Source organism: Macaca nemestrina, chromosome 1 (assembly GCF_043159975.1).
Source record: "Macaca nemestrina isolate mMacNem1 chromosome 1, mMacNem.hap1, whole genome shotgun sequence".
Taxonomy (NCBI): Eukaryota; Metazoa; Chordata; class Mammalia; order Primates; family Cercopithecidae; genus Macaca; species Macaca nemestrina.
In genome coordinates, this window is record NC_092125.1 from 64,427,068 (window position 1) to 64,446,613 (window position 19,546).

The 19,546-nt window shown below is 40.8% G+C and overlaps 1 protein-coding gene and 1 long non-coding RNA gene across 8 annotated transcripts in view; one reads left to right on the forward strand and one right to left on the reverse strand.

Annotated features, from left to right (window-relative positions):
• LOC105484840 (SLIT-ROBO Rho GTPase activating protein 2) overlaps window positions 1–19,546 on the forward strand; it is a 250,229-nt gene that overhangs the window by 49,537 nt on the left and 181,146 nt on the right. The gene's annotated exons all lie outside the window — the stretch shown is intronic.
• On the reverse strand, window positions 282–18,999 carry LOC105484839 (uncharacterized). Its single transcript, XR_011613325.1, has 4 exons — window positions 18,868–18,999; window positions 18,468–18,652; window positions 4,907–5,009; window positions 282–415 (listed from the first exon to the last, which is right to left on the reverse strand). It is a non-coding gene; the product is annotated as an uncharacterized lncRNA (long non-coding RNA).

Consider the following 19,546-nt stretch of genomic DNA (forward strand, 5'->3'; position numbering starts at 1 on the left):
GCTGGGGTACAGTGGCGTGATCTCGGCTCACTGCAGCCTCCACCTCCCGGGTTCAAGTGATTCTCCTGCCTCAGCCTCCTAAGTAGCTGGGATTACAGGCGCCCACCACCATGCCTGGCTAATTTTTTAATTTACAGTAGAAACGGGGTTTCGCCATGTCAGGCTGTTCTCCAACTCCTGACCTCAGGTGATCCACCCGCCTCAGCCTTCCAAAGTGCTGGGATTACAGACATGAGCCACTGTGCCCAGCTCTTATATATTTTTTTAATTGAAGAGTTAGAGAAGCAATCTCAAGGTCAGGACAACTCACCCTGAGGTTCTTCTCACTTGTCAGGGATTGTGCTGGATTCTGACTTAGGTTCTGCCATCAAACACAGAATGCCCTGATCCTTAGAGGCAGAGGCAGCTCTTCAGCCTATGGGGTAAATAACCAGGGAATGGAATTCTCACCAATTCTTATTTTGTATGCTGAAAGTTTTACTTTAAGATTTGGGCCTGCTTTTTTCTTTCTCTCTCTCTCTCTTTTTTTTTTTTTTTTCCAGTAACAGTTTAAAATTGGTGCCTTAGACACAAGCAAAAGGATATTAGCCCCGCTTTGGAAATAAGTATGAGCCCACATGTAATTTTTTAGTTTCTCCTCTCCCTTCACTTTTTGGTCTCTTGGTAGTATGCTAATTATGTTCTTTTTCTGCATCTTTTTTCCCTGTTCTTTGGCAGATATTATTACTTGTTTTGAAAGAGTAGGTGAAGAGCTGTTTTTAGGACTCTTTGAAAAGGTACAGTATGGATGACAGTCTTGGCTAAATGTAATCAGATCCAGGAAGCTGGAGTCAGTGTGAGCTGGAATCAGTTCAAATGAACAAAGCACTGGCGCTCAGTGGCAAGAATACAAGTGACCACAAAGTGTTAAACACATCTGGAAAGGGATTCTGACATCATCCTGAAAATCTTCGGGGAATATGTGTAGCCTGTAGACCCATTCCTCTTTGACCCTATAAAGATTCTTTGAAGAGTAATACCCTGAGTGGTTTTCTGGCCAGCTTGCCTGCTCATTTATCTTTGAGGAGATGGAAGGAGACAATATGCCTCGTGGAGATCCACAGGCCCCAGAGGTGTATGGATTGTGCATTTGGAAGTGCTGAAGCTGAGAGACTGGGTCTCTTGGTGGACCCTAAGGGATCTGCTTTTCCTCTACTCATTGTCTCTACACAACTTTTCCTGGCAACCGGCATTGCTGTTTAGATGGGTTGTTCTTTGCTGTTTAAGTTGTTTGGCAGTGGTGTGTCAGGATGCGGGTTTTCTGAATACTTTCCCAGCTGGTTACTTGAGTGGTGGTTAGGGAGGGGCTGTTCTGGGGCTGCTGTGGAGCTGTCGAGGTCGGGTGTCTGTCTGGATACTCACAGCTGGTCTATAGAGGAGAACGCTGTTCTCATTCTGCTGCCTTTGGTGGTGCTGTGTGTGGCTCTTTAGATGTGGGTGGAGATGAGTTGGGGGAGTTAATGAGATCTTTTTTGAGCTGCTTTTGATAAAGTAGTCTGCACTACAGGATTCATTGTGACTTTTTCCCTTAACCTGTACATACTTCTCTGCTAGCCCTTGTGAAAGAGAGTTCAGCCCCTCTTGCCCTCTTGCTCTTTCACTCTCTCTTGCCCTTCTGCCATGGGATGATGCAGCAAGAAGACCCTCACCAGGGGCATGTTCTTTGACCTTGGACTTCCTAGCCTCCAGAACTGCAAGAAATTCTTTTCTTTTCTTTTTCCTTCCTTCCTTCCTTCCTTCCTTCCTTCCTTCCTTCCTTCCTTCCTTCCTTCCTTCCTTCCTTCCTTCCTTCCTTCCTTCTCTCTCTCTTTCTTTCTTCTTCTTTTTTTTAAAATTATGCAGTCTGTGGCATTCTGTTATAGCAGCATGAAATGGACAAAGACGGTCTCCATTTTCAAGAGCAAGCCCTTTTGTAGTTTCTGAGCTAATCATGACTGCAAAGGAAGTTCTATAGGTAGCGTCAGATCTACCACCTAGTAAACCTGCTACCAACCAGATCTAGAATCTAGGATTCTAGATCAAGTGCTGGGCAACATGATACCTCTGCAACTTGGCATCTCTGTATATCCCTCCAGTTGGTTCGGCCCATCAGGACTAACATTGCACCTCATATCCTAGTCTCTCTTGTAGGCAGAAGCCTTGGCTAAACTCTAAGCTGCTTAGCTCACATTCTGTCTTGCTTTTTTTTTTTTTTTTGGAGGAGGTTCAGATATAAAATATACAGAAAAGAAATATAATGAATCTCCATGTACCAAACACCTGGATTAAACAGTTATCTCCATTTTGCCAGATTTGTTTCATCTACTTCAATCTCCCTAAACATTTACGTTTGTACAGGAGAAACTGGATAAATACCTAATTCTACACCCTACCTCCCATTTTAAGTCATTTTTCAGAATAATGAGTTAGTGACCTAGTAACCTCCACTGTAGTGACCAATAGTTTTTTTTTCTGAATATGGTTATGAACTCATAGATTATTGTTTGCATTTGATGTGTTTCAGCCCATTGTAGTCACTATTAATTGTTTTAGATGCTCATATTGTCTTATCTTAGGTTAATAAGTATCTCTTCAGGTTGACTCCAATGGCCTTTTGACGTGATCCTGTTGGACTTCGATGGTTTCCTTGCTTTCTGGCAAAAAAAAAGATGTTCCAGGATCTATATCCTGCACCATACATGGAGTCAGCCATTTCTCTAGGGGGCCTTGATTCCTTTTAGTAGAGAACACAGTTTGGGCTGTAGGACTGAATTATTTTTGTGAACCTCCTCTCCTACGATTACAGCCTGCACCCCTGCTTATAGCCAGTATGAACTCTTGCTGGGCATCAACAGATCGAAAACCACCATGTAGTTCTTCCTCACTCTTAACAAAGATTCATCTCTTGAGAATTTTGTGCTCTACCTCCATTGTAGTCTTTATGGTTCTGAAACTTTTGCTTCAGTCACCCTGAATTTTGCCAGCCATATGCATGCCATACCTTGGATTGCCAAACTGCCCTCACTGGAGCCAGTTTCTCTGGTTAGAATAGTTGTCCCAACTCATGCTTAATACTCTAGTAAGCAAGGTTCCACCTGGGCTCAGGTTAACTTTTGCTCCCTGTGTTCTACCAGCATTCCATTTATCCGAAACCCTCCCTCACCTCATCAAGATCTTATTTGGTCTTTAATGATTTGCTCTGCTGCTTCCTGGGTTCTAAAGAACCCAGTTCAGGAGTTCCTGTTTCAGTTCGAGATCTTATTGGCCTGTCTAATCAGGTTGGTGTCAGCCCAGCTAGGATTAGGCAGAGTGGTGTGGGGGGTTGTAGTGCACTTTTGGCACAGCATGTATTTGGCTGACTACTTCTCTATCTTTTCTTTCCTATTGTGATTCATGAGTCTCAGCATCTTCTGAATGGTGTTTGGTGGGTCATCATGTTGATTTCCTGCTCTAGGGAGTAGCATACTCTGGCTGTGTATCATTGGCACACGGATTTAAGGTTAGATGATGGGCTGCAGTTTTGTTAAATGGAACAATATGAAGAGATGGCATTATAAAGAGGCTTGGCAGCAGGGCCCATTTGAATGGTTGGTTCTTGGTTCCCATGTTGATATAGGCAGATCCTTGACAGGAATTTTGTATGGCCCCAAATATGGTAAATCGCTGGTACATCAAGTCATCCTCAGAGTTGTCTCTGTAACTGTCTTGAATGCAGTTTTGTGAATCTCTGGAGATTGTCTGTATAGGGCTTAATCATTTAGTTATTTTAGTTGAGCCTGTTTAGCTTCTTCATAAGAAGATAAGAAATGTGAAAGAGATGCAGACAGTAGGGAAAAAGCTAGGAGCTTTGTTCCCCCCTTCTCTACTTGGATTCTGGAACTGGACTCATAGGTGAGTAGTGAGGAGCTGGGCTTAAGCGAATTAATCCTGGATCTAGCTCTGCTTTGTGCTTGCTCCAGTCCTTGTGTCAAAGTTCACTTTGAGCCACTCAGAATAGCATGTGGAGTGGTCATTCAGGACTGTGCTAACTTACACTTCATTTTATCAAATGGGAGATCCAGTAATTTATAGTCTATTATTTCTGGAGTCTGGAGATGGCTCTGTATAAGCTTTGCTGAAGCAGATTTTATTACATTAGAAGAGAACCTAGCTGGCTGCATCCAACACCAGAAGCTTTTAGATGCTAAGTAAAGAGGTCATAGTTAAGGTAACAGAATGACTCTGGAACCCATTACCCCACCCAAGAAGGAGAGTAATGAATTCTGGGTTGGCCTCTTTTCATTTCCCTTTGATTTTGAGTAATAAATTCCCTCCTTACTTCCCAGCTGAACAATTTGGGAGTCTGTATTCCCTAGAAAGACTCTGTTCACATACCCATCAGGCTAAATTAGGTGAAAACTCTTTGGCCTTAATGAATGTTGAAGGATTTTAAAGGGCTAATGGAAATTCTTCTAGAAGTAACAATTCCCATTCTGTTGGTGAGGCAGTTCTGAAGAAATTCCCTGAACCTCTTAGGTTATTTTATACAGCAAAAGAGCCAGCATTAGGTTTTCTTTGCTAATAGATGACAGGGAGAATGTAGACACTTGGAATCCATGGAGAATCCCTAAGTTGCATTTTAGCCTTTGTGTTTTGTCTCCTTTCCTAACCTTTTTATCAGAGCTGATCACAGGAAACAGCACGATAGATTTGCATGACTTATCTCCCTGCCTTCTCCTGCCATTCTTTTAGAAAATGGTGAGTGGCTGCCTGCCAGGTAAAATCTGGGTGACAAAATCTAAAGTTAGATTCAGAGTTATAAGCATAGCCCCTACCCAGGTTGCTTCCAAAGAAAAGAAAGGAAAAATGTGCAAAATCTTGCTTCCTTGCCTTTAAATTGGGTACTTACCACATTAGAATCGTGCATTGTGTTAGTTGTACTCCTGTTGATTGATTGATTTCATTCTACATTCATGGAACACCAACAATGTGCCTGGTACTATGCTGAGTACCTGAGATAAAAAGATAAACAGGAGTTGGTCCTTACCACTTAGAGCTCACAGTCTACTACTGGGAGAGTGTGGGAAGGTCTGATAAAAGCTATAATGGTCTTGCCACATAATTTGCTTTTGTATCTTAAAGCCAGTGGGGAACCATGGAAATATTTTAAGTAGGAGAGTGACATGATTCATTTGCATTTTATTTTATTTTTTAAATGAGGCAGAGTCTTGCTCTGTCGCCCAGGCTTGAGTGCAATAGTGTGATCATAGCTCACTGTAACCTCAGACTCCTGGGCTCAAGTGATCCTCTTGCCTCAGCCTCTTAAGTAGCAGGGATTACAGTTGTGCACCACTACACACTGCTATTTTTTTTTTTTTTTGAAACAGGGTTTCACTCTTGTTTCCCAGGATGGAGTGCAGTGGTGTGATCATGACTCGCTGCAGCCTCACCTACCTGGGTTCAAGCGATCCTCCTGCCTCAGCCTCCCAAGGTGCTGCTATTACAGGCGTGAGCCACTATGTTTGGCCCCATTTGTATTTTTGAAAGATGACTGGTGGCAGTGAAGATACCAGTGGGTTGGAGGGAGGGAGACTAGAGGCAATAACAGTTTAGATAACAGATATTTATTGAGCCCCTGCTAAGTGCCAGGCACAGATACAGGTGCTGGGAACCTAGGGGGCGAGTGAATAAGACAGTCTCTGCCCTCATGGAGCTTACATTCTAGTAGTGATGGAGTAGTGTGGTGGTAGGGAAGCAGACTATATACATGCAACAAATGATATTTTTTCAGATAGTGGTAAGTAATTTGAAAAAAAAAAAAGAGCTATGGGAGTTAGAGTGTTTGGGCATTGAGATGGGTACTGATGGGGGTGGGCAGTGAAGGCCTCTCTGAGGAGGTGATATTTGAGCTGAGACAGCTATGAGAAGATCTAGGCAAGAGTGGTCCTGATGGGTATAACAGCAAGTACAGGGACCTAAGATGTGAACAGGCTTGGCATGGTGTTTAAGCACCGTAAAGATGGTCAGAGTGGCTGGAGCATAGTGGAGCCCAGAGGAGCAAGTAATAGTTAGATGAGGATGAAGCACCTTCTAAACCATGGGAAGGAATCTGGATTAATTCCAGTGGAGTAAGAAACACTGTGATTAATTAAATCAGGGGTCAGCAAACTACAGCCCATGGGTCAAATCTGTCCTGCTGCCTATTTTTATGAATAAGCCATATTGGAACACTGTCACACCCATGGGTTTGCATATCCTCCATGGCTATTTTTAATGTTTCAAGAGCAGAGTTGAGTAATTTCAACAGAAAACATGGCCCAGAAGCCTAAAATATTTACTATCTGGCCTTTATAGAAAAAGTTTACTACCCCTGAATTAAATGATCTAATTTAAGTTTTGAGGAGACACTCTGGCTGCTGTTGAGATAATTAATGGTAGGCGACAAGAGTATATCTGAATAGTTCAGTTAAGAAATAACTAGGTGTTGAGCTACCAGAAAGCAAAGATCACACCGTTTTTGTTCCGTTTAAATACGCCTAGCTATACTTTATACTCATTAAATATTGTTGAATGAATGATGAGATGCTGAATAAGGGAATGCCAGTGAATATGAAGGGGAAGTGAGGTTTTGAGAGATATTTAGGAGGTAAAAAATCAGTGCAGCTCACTGTTGACAAGGTGAATAGAAATAGGAGTAGGACAGAAGGAGGACTGTAGGTGCTCTTCAGGCTTCTGGTACAGGGATCTTGGTGCATGGTTAGTGTTCCATGAACATAGAATGAAATAGATCAATCAACAGGCTATTAACTGAGACAGGAGAAGTGGAGATACAAAGAGCATATGCTACCAGAAAGAAGGAGTTAACCTTTGGACATGGGACACCTGGGACATCCAGGTAGCAATGTCTAAAAGGTAATTGGAAAGACAAAGCTCAGTGGCATGATGCCTAGACTTATGGTAACCAGAATTCCGGAGTCATCAGCTAGTGTGGGCTCTCCTAAGAAGGGTGTTTGATGAGAAGGGCAGGGATAGATTCCATAAGGCTTTCATTTCCATTACATTTTGGATCCAGAGAGGAGGCAAAGGTAACTAGCTGTGTGGACAGTTTGCATCAGTCAGTCAGGTCATCCCATGACCATGGAATATTTTTTCTGCAGAAGCTAATAGGCTCAGATGAAGCCTTGCCTTATCTGTTCCTCTGGCCGCCAACCTCTTTCTCTTAGTTGGGTTGGCTGGGGCAGCTGGGAGGTTTCCTCCCAGACTCCCTGCTAACGTTGGAACATTTGTGGCCTTTTAATTCTGTAGGCGATTCATATTTGCATTTATCTTTTTTTTTTTTTTTTTTTAAGAGACAGGGTCTCATCCTGTCACCCAGGCTGGAGTGTGATGGCATGATCATAGCTCACTGCAGCCTCGACCTTCCAGGCTGAAGTGATCCTCCCACCTCAGCCTCCCAAGTAACTGGGACCATAGGTGCATGCCACCAAGCCCAGCTAATTTTTTATTTTTTTGTAGAGGCAGGATCTCTCTATGTTCCCCAGGCTGATCTCAAACTCCTGGGCTCAAGTGTTCCTCTCACTTTGACTTTCCAGAGTACTGGGATTACAGGAGTGAGCCAACATGTTTGCATTTATCTAGTTGAGGCTATGGGTAGGTAGGAGGGTCTAGTTGTCCTTGGTGTTTTGTTAGAGCAAGAATTCTCTGACACAAGGGTTAGGCAAGTGGCTAAATTTTATTAAACATTGTTAAATATTAATAAATTTATTAAATATTATTAAATATTGTGGGTTCTTTTAACCCACAAAGCTAGATAAACTCCTTACATGTCCTGAACAATAGCTTCCCCTTTCCTTTTTGTCAGGGGAAGGGGAACCACAGAATACTTAATAAAAAAAGCACTTGTGCTGAAAGTGGTCTTAAAACTGGATGCAAATCTCACCTTTACAAAAGTCCATTATGAAAACTCAAGGATGAAATCAATATTGTAAAGGGAGTAGGGAAGGAGGACCACTCTCTATCCCACTCTTCCACCCCCCTCATATTTTTTTCAGCATACTGTCACACCTCTGTTGTTTGTACATTTTTCGAAGACATTTTTCGAAGACATTTTAACCCAGTCTTACATATAATGTTCACATTTTGGGGTCCCATATGTTTTATGAGTTTCTCCTTTTCTAAGGAAACAGTTGAGTAATAGTTTTGCTACTCCTCTAACCTAAATTATTCCTGTCATGAGGTTAGTAACTTCTGACAGACAGAGGTAAGTAGTCTAAAGCCTGATTACCTGGTCCCAAAGTGGAGGAAATGGAGCCTTGAACCAAATAAATAGGTAGTAAAGGTAAATTTAAAATATGAAAAAAAAATTTTTGAAAGGCATCTGTTGATGAGTATTATTTCCACCTCTGTCTGGTCCACCCTGTAGAACCCGTGCTCCTTATTATATGTCACTCTTAATAGTTCCTTATATAGCTGTGCAGTGTTTATGTAAATAAAAGGAGATATGAACATATGTTCTTACGCCCTCACATTCTTTTACATGAAAGGTAACTCATTATATAACCTGTTCTGTACTATTTTGTCCTTAACAGTATGTCTTGGGGATCTTTCCATGTTGGTACAGAGAAAGCTTTCTCATTCATATATCAGAGCTGCATAGTATTCCATTGTGTGGATGGCTGCCTCCTACTTTATTGACTCAGTTCCTTACAAATGTGCACTTGAGTTGTTTCCAGTATTTGCTATTACAAGCAATATTCCAGTGAACAAAAGCAGCTTTTTAAAGGGTCGCACAGTACTGCATATGCTACTTAAAATGAGATTATTATTCTTCATTCTTAGAATGCCAGTTGGTTTTGTTGGTTGATAAATTCCCAATTACTCGTATTCACGAGTGCAACATTGATGATGAATCTGACATCCCTTCATAACTTAAGAATCATTAGTATTACTGCCCCATGGAGGCATGCTATTCTATCTCAGGTTTATTTCAATAATAAAACCTTTGGAAATTGTAATAATGAAACCTACTTAAGGCCCTTTGCTTAAGAAGTCTGAATCACTGATCACTGCAATTACTGCCATGGCAGCTGTAGAGCAATTTAACAGGATAATAGTGAATAAGATAAATTACACTTCAGATTCTTAATGGATTGATGTGCAGAAGTATGCAAGGGAAGATGGGGGTGGGAGAGGAGCGCCTTTAAAATTTCAGCACACAGTAATAAAATAAGGAACTGGGCCATTGTAGCCATTACTACTAGGAATTAGTCATCTCCTACAAACCTCTGGGGCTCTGTGGTGGGCAGAACGTCCTGTTTATTATAGACAACAAATTGGGTTAATTCTCTTGTTTGTGTGCCTCTGTGGAGTGGCTGGAAATTCTAGGTGATTTGCTAATTGTCTTATTTGGAATACTCCCCTTTCTACTAAAGAGTTAGTATCTTTGGTATAAAAATAGGGAGGCAGACCAGTTTTACAAATAGCTGCTGGCCAGGAGAATAACAGTTTCTGCCAGGTGAGCGGTTAAAAAAAGGCAGACTGGAAAAATAACTGTGGAATGGTGTTTCTTATTTACAAGGCTAACATAAAGTCTCCCTGTGTGTTGGGGATGGGGGAGGGGACGGATCGGTTAAGAAGTAAGTACAGTGCTTGCTTTGTATGTCCCTCGATTTGTGTTTAGGGGAGAATAGTGAGGATGTGGTCATATGGGTAGGCGTGGGGCCCAAGGAAGGGGCCCAAGGAAGCAAATCCAGGAGACTTGGCTGCAGTTCTACCCTTATGGACATTCCTTGGCACCTGGTCACATTGTGGACACCTCAATATCTGCTGGGTATTGATCTTGTATACCTTCACTCTCAGTACAAAACACTTAGCACCCATTATCTCATTCTTCCCCACCAAAGCCCTTGGAGATGAAGAGCAGGAGAATGAAGTCTTGTTTCTCTTAATGTTTAATCAGTATTAACACACCTTTAAGTGCCATTGGATTTAGAGCAGTGTTGTGTTGATATTAAAGCAAGCTAAATTGTCTTGAAGTATAGAAAGCACTTTTAGAAAAAGGAACAAGTTTAGGCTGAGAGGACAAGACAGATGAGGTTACTCCTCTAAGCTGGAAAAGATCTTGTGTCAAAGGAGGAAGCCTCAGAGATAATCTGGGCCAGAAGATTCTGTGTTCAAATCCTGGTTCTGCCTCTTGGTCAAGTTATATAACCTCTGATTTATAATTACTTTAATCCATAACATAAAGAGAGTGATATCTACCATGCAGGTTTTTTTTTTAAATGATTAAACGAGATAATAGAAATAAAGTTGGCCCTCAATAGGTGGTAGCTGATACTATTAATATTATTAACAGAGAGTCTTCTAAAAAGTCTCATTTATAGTTTTGGAGCAAAGGAAGGCATTCTCTTTTACTTGAGGAGATTGGTACTTCTGGCAGTAAATCAAGAGGGCTGCCTTTAGGGTTGGGAAGCATATTGACAGTATTGGAGGAAGGTGTTAGTTGCCATGGCAACCTGGGAATTCATTTGGAGGGAGAGTTGTGACTGGAGGTTATCTCACTGTAAGAGACTGACTGGTGGAGATAAAAAAAAAAAAAGCTCGTCTGGCAGGAATGAAATCTTGCTTGCTGTATATCTGCAGGAAATACCAAGAGATGTGCTCTAGAGAAAGAGCCAAACATGAGTCAGAATGATGTGCAGGCCTTCTTCGGCAATGGGTGGTTGTGTCTTAGTGGGCCTAAATGCTGCCACCAGTTGATTGCTTTTGTTCGCATGTATTACTTTGGTAAAAAATAAATGTATGAATGGGATTTCAGTGAACTGTGTTTTTTCGTGGGGTTCTTTTCTTTTTTTTTTTTTTGTCATCTGAAAACATGACATGAGATTGTTGCATATTTTCCTACAGTTGGTTTAGTCCCCAAAAAGGTTTTAGTAAAAGAGCACGGATACAGAGCGTACCTGAATCATTTACCTTGTTCCTAAGGTAAATGACATAATGAATACAAGTATTTCCTCTTGATTGGGCAGGTAAGACTTTTTTTTTTTTTTTTCCTGTAAAGGTTCTTCTGATAGTGCCACTTGATTACTGATTTTGAAAAGCCTCTTGGTACGATGTACATAATGTCCATTGTTAGTTTGTCTGCTTGTTTAGTGCCTTTGCTGTTATCTGTTACCTTCTGATTGCAGCCTTGCCTGGAGACAGGGCTGGACCAAATGAACCCCTTACAACAGCAAGATTCTAGAGTTGCTATTTAATTTTTTACAGGCTTCCAGTGCTTACTCACATCTATTTCCTTCCTTCCCTTTCAAGTTAGAGGTAGTCATTTCACTTGCGTTGGCTGGCAAAATGTGGCCATACATGGCAATTCTGGGCAGAAGCAGTTGCCAGTATGGGACAGTTCAGTGCTCTCTTTTCCTGCCTTGGTGATTGTGAAAGTTTGTGAGCAGGTGGAACCTCTGTCAGTCTGAGCTCTTGAACTACAATGATGAACAGATTGCCCCTCCCTGACCCTTGTTGGATACACAGCATAAAAAATAAATGACTTTTTGTGATGGTAAGCCACTGAGATTTTGGGGGTTGGTTGTTCATGCAGCAGAACCCAGCCCATTCTTAGTGCTTCAATAGTCATTTAATACATATATATTGAGTATTTAAGTTTGTGCTGGGCACTGTTAGGTTGGGGATATAACAGTGAACAACACAGAAGTCTCTTCTCTAATGGAGATTACATCTATGAGGGAAACATAAGTAAACAAAGATAATTAAATATTGAGATAAGTGCTATAAAAGAAAATAAACAAGATCATGCGATAGAAAAATCTCCAAAGAACAAAGAGGCATGAAAAGGAAATGGGAATCCCCCAGGACACTTATTAATGAATTTTAATATTTCCCTATATGTCTTAAGACTCTGGATACTTCTAGAGTAGTTTCTTATGCCTTGGAAAAGGGATAACACTGAAGGCAAGAGAGCAATGTGTTGTATTACTTGGTAGCATGTGACAAAATTAAATAACTAGTGTACTCCAAAATAAATGACAGCCAGGAATGATGTTAGTTTGCTCTGCATCTTTAGAAACTCATTAGTGTCCCACTGGGTTTAGTGGAAGATGAAATCTGAGCTTTGTTTATGTGCTGTGTTAAGCCCCTCCCCGAGGGCATCCATCTTCAGCATTCAGACTTTCCAGAGATCTAGTTGCTTAGTAGGTACTGGTCCAGTTTAATTTTATTAACCAGACTCTCACACTGGGGAGAAGTGGAATGTAAATTGATGCATAATGCTTATATCTTGTGTAATATAATTTTGGAAGGAAATAGAATGATGACATATTTCCTTAAATCTTACTTAACTGCTCTCCAGTGAAAACTTTGAGAATGGTTATAACTTTTCTGGAAGAAACATAGGGATAGAGCTCAGGTCTGATCATTGAGGAACATTAGGTTCAGTGCCAGTTGGCAATGATGGTTTACTTTGTGTGACCGTAAGAAATCTCTCGGTATGAGAGTGGGCAGCACCTATTTTATAGCCTTGATAGGAAGAAGTGAGAAAAGTGTTACTTGGGATTTGTAATGGGGTAGGGAGAGCTTTATCTGCTTTTCTTTTCTTCCTTTTCTTTGGGGCAAACCAAAGCAAGGAGAATAGGAGGTCAGGGGAGGAGGCATGTCTAAATGACAGTTATAAGGAAGAAACAATTCCTTCAGAAACTTTGGGCACTGAAAGAGTATGGGCTGTTTAATTCTATGTCCAAACTCAGAAACATGCTTTTGCAACTGCAATGAAGGGAATTCAGAGTGATGTGCATGGTGACATTTGCCCCTCATCCGTCGAGCCAGTCTTATGATCATCCCTGGAGGAAAAGTGAGAATCTCTAAACTGGAGCTCAGATTTTTCTTTCTGTCTTGAATATTTTAGTCATCTCATGTTGGTACATACTCTAAAAATCTGATCTGGATGAAACTCCAGGGAAGTAGGAGAAATTGATCAAAGAACAGCATCGAAGACACACGCATCCTTGCAAATATATGGGTTTATTAATATAGTGTAAATTTCCGTGCCAGGACACATGCTAACAGTTTAATGATGTGTATAGCGAAGTCCCTTGTTAGCCCCATTCAGAAACTCTAAAATAAGTTGCAAGGCTGAAAGTATTGAAGCCAAAGGCCAAAAGCAATGATCATGTTACCTAGGGTCTCATGAATAATTCAGCTGAGTTTAATGCTTTTTCCATGGTGAAAATAAAAGCTGAAATATTTGGAATAATATAGGCAGATTGTACCCCCCTTCCTTTTGGGAGGATGGATGGTCATGAGGAATGTAAGGAAGGGTGGAGAAACATAAGGAATCTTTTCATATTTCTTTTAACCAAATATATGGAATCTCTCAACATTCTACCTCTAAAGAAGTAAAAATATAAAAATCAAGTTGGAGATTTAAAGGTGTTCTCTTTGAATGTTCATTAATAACTGAAGATTTGGGCTTGAGAGGCGCTTAGAAAATGGCTCCTAAAGTCCTAGAAAGATGGTTATAGAAATACCAAGAGAGGAGGAATGCTTGATATTCTTGGTGATAGGAATCACTAAGAATAGTGTATTGGTCTGTTTCAGAAAGATAGTAGTAATTAGACATGAACAAAAGAGCATGTGGATATTCTTGAAAGTTGTGTGCAAATTGAATTACTGTAAATGTAATCATAATTTAAAGGCATTAGAAAAGCATTATAACAAAACCTGCCAGAAGATGAGAATTATTTTTCATAAAGTGAATGTATTTCTTTCTCTCCAGTTCAATTTTTAAACCTAGGTTTTTGTATATTGATTTAACTTAAATTGAGACCTCTGCTGTTCAGGGGATAAAGCTCTGGACATTCTACATCCTTATACTTCAGTTCTTGCCTCTTAAATAGGTAAACTCTCCTATTTCTTTCTACTTTTCTCCTAAAAATAATGAGAAGATAAGCAAGTTAATGGAATCTAAGACTGTTTGAGCTGGGAGGAGCTTAGAGATCATCTAACGCAGGTCACTTATTGGACTGAAACTAAGACCTAAAGAGGTTATGTCACTCTTCAGGGTCCCCACTAATAAAAGAGGAGGCGAATTATTATGAATAGGGCAAACATAACTCAAAGAAGGGATTCTTTTTATTAAAAAATATGAGAAAGGAAACAGACCTGACTGACATGGCCCATTTCTTTCATTCTCTATGGTTTTTTTTGTTTGTTTTTTGTTTTTGAGGTGGAGTCTTGCTCTTGTGGCCCAGACTGGGGTGCAATGGCACGATCTCGGCTCACTGCACCCCCCGCCTCCCCGTTTCAAGCGATTCTCCTGCCTCAGTCTCACGAGTAGCTGGGATTACAGGCATGTGCTACCACGCCCGGCTAATTTTGTATTTTTAGTAGAGACAGAGTTTCTCCATGTTGGTCAGGCTGGTCTTGAACTCCTGATCTCAGGTGATCTTCCCGCCTCTGCCTCCCGAAGTGCTGGGATTACAGGCATGAGCCACCGCACCTGACCTTCTATATTTTTTATTGCTTAAAATATGATGAGATGCCTGGACATTCAGCTGCCATCTTGTGATGTAAAGTGCTGTGTTAACTCACTGAAGAATTGTACAAAACAACATGGATGAATCTCATAATAAGGAGTGAAAGAGACATGAAACAAGAGTGCATCCTATATGATTCAATTTATATGAAATTTTAAAAGAGGCAGGACCAATCAATCTACGGTGACAGTAATCCCTATCATGGTCACCCTTATGGAAGGGTAATGACTGGAAGGGAGCCCAAAGGGGCTTTTAGAGCGCTAGCGATGCTCTGTTTTTTATCTGGGTGCTAGTTGCATGATTTTGTTCACTTTGTGAAAATTCTTTAAGCTGGCTACTTAAGAGTTGTGTTCCTTCTGTATCTACATTACATTTTAATAAAAGGTTCACATTTAAAAATGTAAACTATTTACAAGCAGAAGATGAGGCTTTGGGTAAAGTCCCATGGAATAGGTGGACTTAGAGTCGTTAGAGAGAATAATTTTTAATTCCAATTTCTACACTGCCTCTAGGCTCTAAAGGCCATTTTCTTTTCTTTATGACACTTCAAGGTTGTTCCCTAGATTTGTTTTTGCCATCTCCAAATTAAAAATAGAGTCTAGAAAAACAGGATAGAGAATGCAGGAGTACAGCCGAATACACAAAGGCATTTGGCATAAACCATGGTATTTCAAATTGGTGGGATGGGAGAGAGGAATGGATTTTTCAATAACCAATTTTGAGACAACTGGGTAGCCATTTGGGAAAAAATTAAATTGGATCCCTGTCTTCCTCCTTATATGGAAGTTAATTTTATATTGATTAAAATATACATGTACAAAATGAAACCATAAAATATTAAAAGAAAATATAGAAGTATATATTTTTAAACCATGGAATATAATGTAAGCCTGACTGAAAATTCAGGAGCTATGTAAGAAAAGATTGACAAATTTTAAAAGTTCTACATGGTTAAAAATAGTATCATAAAGCCAAAAGATGAACTGGGAAAGATATTTGCAACACATGAGAAGGGGCTAATTTCCTTTATAAAGTGTTCATACAGTCAACAAAAAGTCAAAAAAGATCAGCAATCCAAAGAAAAAATGAGCAAAGAACATGAGCTGTTGTTTCAAACAGAATAACTAAATAACTTACTAACACCTGCAAAGACTTATTGCAACATGGAAACCTATGAACATAGGAAATGAATGATGCCAGGTCTTATTCATAATAGAGGAATACAAATTCAATTGCAAATACAATATGTAGTCATTTTTCACATATCAGATAAAAAACATTTGCTCATACATTGCATTCTGAGTACAGAGTAGCAAGAAGTCTCATATATTGTTGAATGGGCAGTATCAGAAAGAATTTAAGATGTATACACCCTTTGACTTACTGGTTCCCTTCTAGGACTTTATTCTGTAGATACACCCACATCTACATTCATTACAACATTGTTTATGGCAGCAAAAAATTGGAAACAATGGCAGGTACCACCAAAAAGGGACTGGTTGAATAAATGAAAGCATAGCTATGCAGTGGAATGCTATGCAGCTGGTAGAAAGAAGGGGCAGATTGATACGTTCTATACGAAAAAATCTCCGAGATACACTGTTAAATGAAAAAAAAGTGGCACATGTGCCACGTTTTAAAAAGGGAAGGAGCATATACACAGATGCTTGGATACACAGAGAATATTTCTTGAAGAATATATAAGAAAATGGTTTCCTCAGCGGTATAGAACTTTGGGGAAGGGTAGGGATGAGAGGGAAACTTGCTTGTCATTGTTTACTGTTTCGTATTGAGAATGTTTTCCCCAGGTGAATGAATGTTATACTCATTTAGGAAAACAGACAAAACCAATAAAACCAAACCATTTCTATATAGTGATTATTAATGGAGATGCCATTGGCATTTTAGATGCATTTTGGGACTGTTCCCCACATTCATGACATTACATTCCTTTCCCTTTGCACTAAGTGCCGGTAGCACTTCCCTAGACACTGATAAACAAAAAGTGCTCCTCTAGATTTCTGAAAAGGCCAGGGTGTGGATTGGGTTGGTGGTGGTGTTTGAGTCTAAAAGAATGTAACTTCTCTTAGGGTTTCCTAATTTCCAGGTTATGTTGGTCTGGCAGGGTCTTGACTGACGTGGACGGTTATGGACCTTTACTTAGCGAAAAACTTGAATGAACTTCCTTTCTAGAACTCACGGTTTTCATTCAGTGAGACTAGACTTTGCCCTGGAGCAGTGACTGGTCAGGGAGCTGTATCTAAGTGGGAGCTGCACCTGTGTGGGCAAAAGTGTGGCGCTCAGATTTTTGTAACAATGGTCAAGATTTCAGGAAGCAGGATTTTGGTTCCTTTGCTTTAAAAAGCATGGAGAATGGCCGAATGTGGTGGCTCACACCTGTAATCCCAGCACTTTGAGAGGCTGAGGTGGGCAGATCACCTGAGGCCAGGAGTTCGAGACCAGCCTAGTCGACACAGCAAAACTCCGTGTCTACTAAAAATACAAAGCTGAGCATGGTGACACTTGCCTATAGTCCCAGCTACTTGGGAGGCTGTGGCACGAGAATCACTTGAGCCCAGGAGGCAGAGGTTGCAGCAAGCCGGAATCACACCACTGCACTCCAGCCTGGGCAACAGAGCGAGACTCCATCTCAAAAAAAAAAAATTAAAAAAAGCATAGAGGATTGGTTGTATCCTAATAGCACTGTTCCATTTTTCTGTGGTGTGCTTTTTAGCTTTTTTCCTAACAAAAAAATCTTACCACATGATTCTCTGCCAACAGATTTTCCTGAGCTGGAAGGAACAGATGTTTCTGTTGGAAATGGGCATCTGTTTCTCCCCTCACTGTGGCGTGTGCTTCCTATGAGCCCAGGCCCATGTAACAGTGAATTATCATTAGAAGGCTCTCTTGTAAGATTCACAGGGAAGAATCTGTAAGACCCTAGTCTTCCAGGAGGTCAGAAGGAGAGCAGAATGGAGGGTGAGCTTCAGAGCACAGAGCAATGCAAGGGGAAACAGTGCTGCTGTCCTGTCTGCTTGGCAGTGACCAGCAGCTGCATCTGGCCCTCATCAAACAGGAGGCGAGTTACTGAGACAGTAGAGAAACCCTGAGTCTTTAGAACTGTATTATCTACCTGGGCCTTATAACCTGGACATTCCCGGGGGTAAATTATATCCAAGTAGAAATCTTCCTTCTCAGAACAAACCCAGAAATAATGATTCTCTATTTTGAGTACTTTCTTGTGCAGTATACTAACCAGGTGCCTACTGCTATAAATTAATTTTTTTTCTTTTTCCTTTTTCTCTTTTTTGATGGAGTCTCGCTCTGTCACCCAGGCTGGAGTGCAGTGGCACGATCTCAGCTCTCTGCAGTCTCAACCTCCCGGGTTCAAGTGATTCTCCTGCCTCAGCTTCCTGAGTAGCTGGGATTACAGGCATGCGCCACCACGCCCAGCTAATTTTTGCGTTTTTGGTAGAGACAGGGTTTCACCATGTTGGCCAGGCTGGTCTTGAACTCCTGAGCCAGGTCCTCCACTCGCCTCAGCTTCCCAAAGAGCTGGGATTACAGGTAAGAGCCACTGTGCCCAGCAAATTTTTTCTTTAATCTAAGTGTACACATTAATGCATAGGAAATCCCCACCTTTCCCCAACCCCCTAGTTTTTCTTTTCCTTTTTTTAAAAACTAGATTTTCTTTCATTCTTTCTCTTTCTGCTTCCCATCCCTTGCCCTCCCCAAGGAGTGTCGTAGGTACCCCCAGACCATTGCCTCAAAGCATTCAGGATAGTGCTCTGCTGATTTTTTAAAATAAACATTTAAAATAACATTTCCTGCTTTTTCTAATTAGAAAAGCAACATGTTTATCATAGACAATTTGGAAAATACAGAAAAGCAAAGTGAAGAAAATAATTATCAAGGAAAACAATATACCTTTCTTTTAAGCCATCATTTTCTCTCCATCTTTGCAGTCACAAACTCCTTTGTTCCACTTTTTATGTCTTAGAGTAGCTGGGGGTTGGCACACAGATGGTTGGAAGTCCTTGGATCTCTCTGTCTCCCTGTGTTGTAAGAGTACAGAAATACAGCAGGCAGCTCTTTGGCTTTGTTTTGAAGCCCTGCAGAATGGGAGAATGCTCTGCATCACTGGAGGACATTTGACTGCATTAATCTCCCAAGAAGAGTGGTTGCTGGGAGGAATGAGCAGAAGGAGTGGTGTGTACTAGACTGTACAGGAGTCTTTCCTCCCAAGGCCTGGTCAGCTTTTGCCCTTGGACAGGGAAAGAGAATATCTGGGGATTTATATTTTCTACCAGAATTTGAGCCTTGTCACCTTGACTGTCCCCTTGTGTCCTTGGGTTTTTAAAATGGAACCTCTTTGTTGTAAAATGTTAGTTGTACAGTTGAATTTTTCAGAGTAGAATTGGGATCCAGAGTGAGAAACTTTCTCCCTGAAGGGGCTCCCTGGACTTTTGCTCTTGGCAAGTTGCTGGCAGATACTGACACTAGAAATAAGTGTCAGAGAGTTCTGATATCACTTCAGTTTCAGACTGACCCCGGAACACCCCTTGAGGACAGCAGTGTGTAAGCTCAAAAGAGATTGTCCTAATTTTGATGACCCTCAGAGTTAAGGCTTCTGGGGGAACTCTTCATTTTCGTAAAAACCCCTCTGTGGGTAGTCACTGTGTTGAGAGATGAAAATTTATGAGCCTTTACCGTTGAAGTTGTTTTTATGACATCATAATATGTGCTTCTACAACTCGATATTGGGCTTGGGAGTATAGACATTGTGGGGCCAGGAGCTTTGCAGACTTCCCTTATTCCCAATTTCTTGGATTTTTTTTCTGTCCCTTCATTCAGTTGATTTTGATGCCCTAGTATCTTTTCCTAGATCCCAGATCAAGAGATACTTTTATTCCTAATTCTCCCTCTGAAAATTCTGTGTCTTTCAGAACAAGACAGGGGAAAAGAGAAATGAGCTTATTAAAAACTATGATATCACAAGGTCAGGA